We start from the raw sequence: 3,490 nt of genomic DNA, 5'->3' as shown, positions 1-3,490 counted from the left end.
ATTTATGGAATGGACAACTAGAACAGGTGTGAGCTAAGTCGTCAATTTAATATCCTATTTCGGCTTATGCTAAGCTATATAGTTTTAAAGGTGGTTTGTAGAGCTTGTCTCTTTGATGCAGGAGCATCACCTATTTCGAAGCATTTCACATTTTTAGATGAAACATGCATTATAAATGTTTATCTTTTCACCATGAACGTAACAGTTTGGATAGAGTTTTAGTATTTTAATGGTTTTGGGTTACATCTTAATAGTCATAGATATAATAAATAAAAGGTTTGTAAAATTGTACGCAACAATTCATTAGTAGTTTATTTAGTATCTATCAAATTTCAAATCAGGAGTGAGTTAGAAGTTCCTAATTAATTATAGGAGGGAGTTATTCAGTTTTTGCAAAGTTATAAATAATGTAAGGCAAGTCGATAAGGGATATAGTAGAGGGAGTAGAGTAGAGGGAGACATGTTGAGAATTGGGTGAAGGGAAAGAGAGATGTAAATGGGAACAGAATAATGAAAGGAAATATTAAAATTCATGATTCTTTACTTTCTTGTTTATGTTGTCACTATTCTCCAATCTGTTGGATTCAAATTCTCTTTTATTGTTAGTTTCAAAGATCTTTGTTTTGTTTGATGTAGTATCTAGATTTTCATGAAAGGATTTTACAAGTGTTTGGAATCGATGGTGTTTGCTGATCAAGGTATCATGTTTTAATTTTATTTTGTGCTTATTTACCCTTCTGTTGTGTGCTTCGCGTCACTCTTTTTATCCTCAAATCTATATGAATTTGAGCTTTAGCTACTAGAGTTATGACTGTGCTGACTTAAACCAATCCTTTTAAACTATTTAGTGATTCCAATTCTTTACTCATCTCCATTACTTGCTATGGTGGTGGCAGCTTTAATTCTAGTTGTGCTTTGGTTATTGAGTTGCTTCTGTTTATCTACTAAAGTTGTTGCCATCATGAATAAAAACTAAATGATTTGTTGCAACCCAGTTCATATGATTACTGGTGTAAGCAAGTCATTCTGCAAAACCCTAGGGATGCATATGTTATTCCAATTTTTGAAGAGATATGCAAGCATTTTTTCCAATTTAGGAAACACTCAGGAGGAAGATCTTATGGAAGATGGAAGGAAACAATCAAATGTATGGATAGAATGTGTAGATGCTAGGGAAGGCAGCTGGCATGAGTATTGTTTCTTCAACTTTTCTATTCTATAGAAAACTATATTAGGTCTATGATCATTTTTTATTCCCATGATACCCATGTATGTACCATGTTGGACCTAAAGTGGCTTTCATGAAAATTATTTACTTTTACAGAATAGAATTTATTATACACACTGTTCCATTGTAGAAACTTGTCAGAATGTGTAGATGCTAGGGAAGGCAGCTGGCATGAGTATTGTTTCTTCAACTTTTCTATTCTATAGAAAACTATATTAGGTCTATGATCATTTTTTATTTCCATGATACCCATGTATGTACCATGTTGGACCTAAAGTTGTTTTCATGAAAATTATTTACTTTTACAGAATAAAATTTATTATACACACTGTCCCATTGTAGAAACTTGTCAACTAAGTGGATGATGATTTGTGAGAAGGCCTGATATCTATTATTTTTCTCTGTCATCCATTCATAGGTAAACCATGTTCCTTTTCCTGATTTAATGTCTTTATTCTTCATATAAGGTGATCCTATTCCAAATTGCACATAAGGGATTTATCATTTGTATTTAGTTGGAAAGGAAGCTAAAATTCACAAAATATGTGGGAAGATCAAATGTTAGGATCCTCGACTACATTTTGCAAAGAATAGTCAGCGGATATGTGGGAAAATTGAATGTTAGGATCCTCGAATACATTTTGCGAAGAATAGTGATTGGAGGAATGCTCGGAAGAAAAAAACAAACAAACCTTAGACAAATCTCCCACCTTAGACAACCTGGGAAGTTTTTCTAATTTAGGGGATGTGGCAATTTTTATAATCTAATTTAAAGGGGAACATATCATAGCTTTCTTACCATGCTAAAGTTTAAAAAAATTGAAGAAAAAAAATGTAATTAAGTGTGCCATTTATAAAGAAAAAGAATATAATTGAATGTGCCATTTAAATAGGAATCCGCAAGCCACAGTTTGTAGGGGGATATGGAGGCCTCCTATCTAGATACGATATGTATGCTCGGCCGACTGCAGTTGATATATGGGATAGGACGAGGCTCAGTTCAAAACTGATTATCCCTAGTCTGTTAGGCACACTTCCTTTCCAAAACAGCTCAATACACCAAGCACCATCTCAGATTTAAACTAACAAACACCTCTTTAAACCACCATCAATCTACATTTCTAGTAATTTATTTTTTATTTTCTCTCAAAACCTGCCATCCTACCATCCAGTATTCACAGAAGGCATGGACTCAAGTTCAAACAGAGCTCTTCTTACTTACAATGTCTGGTAACCAATTATTAATCTTATGCTTGGAATCCTTCCCTTGCTCTTTTCTCAATCTTATTTTAATTGGAAACTCTATTCTTGCTGCAATCTAATCGAAATTTTACTATCCCACACTCAAGCATTTATCTAGGTCTAGAGAATTAGAATGATTAACTTTAAATGTAACTCAGATAGTTATACACTTGAAACAACAAAAAATATTGTCAATAATTTGAGCACACTTTCCTCTTAGAGAGAGTTCTTTATCTTGAATGATTTGTTAGTCGTGTGGCATAAATATTCTTTGAAATCTCCAAGACCGGAATGGAAGAAAATTTTAGTCTTTTTATAACACCATCTATGTTAATGCAGTTTAAAAATGTAAAATTACAAAATAGATTTCAACTCTATTACTTTTCTTTAAAATGCTACCAACTCATAGATTTTTGTATAATCGAAGATACCAATGGCAAAAGTAGAAGTGAAGTGAAAAGGATATTGTAAAATGATTCATAACAATCATCATATACTTTTGTAGTTGAATAGCCAGAAAATAAGGTGAACAAAAATTGTGTCAACATAAGCAATATTTTCGTATAGAAAAACCTATGCTACCGCCTGTTAATGTCCAAGCAAAAATCAAAATGGGTATCTCTAGGAAAAATTGAAGCAACTGTTCTAGTGAGCGCTAGAGGGAGGGCTTGAACCTCCGACCTTGTGGTTAACAGCCACACGCTCTAACCAACTGAGCTACTCCAGCTTACATTTCAAAGCCAGTTTATGCAATAAAATGATAACAAACAAGTAAATGGTTCAGTTCCTTTAAAGAAGTTGGGTTACAATCATGTACAATCTGAATGCTTTTCAACAGAAAGCATGTAAGTTATTAATGTTTAAATTTTTTATCAAAATATAATGAATGTGAGGATTTAAGATTACAAATCATTTATTTTGTACTATAGTAATAACAATATATTGTCAACATAGAAAGTGATAACAATATAGTCATTGCTTTTTAATTCAGGTTTACAAAATGATTAGACTTGGATCTTA

The 3,490-nt window shown here is 32.6% G+C and overlaps 1 non-coding gene across 1 annotated transcript; it reads right to left on the bottom strand.

Moving 5' to 3' along the window:
* Positions 1–3,123: 3,123 nt before the first annotated feature.
* Positions 3,124–3,197, bottom strand: TRNAN-GUU (transfer RNA asparagine (anticodon GUU)). Its single transcript has one exon. It is a non-coding gene; the product is annotated as a tRNA-Asn (tRNA).
* Between the last annotated feature and the right edge of the window lie 293 nt (positions 3,198–3,490).

Source organism: Cupressus sempervirens, chromosome 7 (assembly GCF_028749045.1).
Source record: "Cupressus sempervirens isolate cs-2001-9-10 chromosome 7, ASM2874904v1, whole genome shotgun sequence".
Taxonomy (NCBI): Eukaryota; Viridiplantae; Streptophyta; class Pinopsida; order Cupressales; family Cupressaceae; genus Cupressus; species Cupressus sempervirens.
The sequence above is the reverse complement of the archived record's forward strand: the minus strand, read 5'-3'. Positions and strand labels throughout refer to the sequence as shown.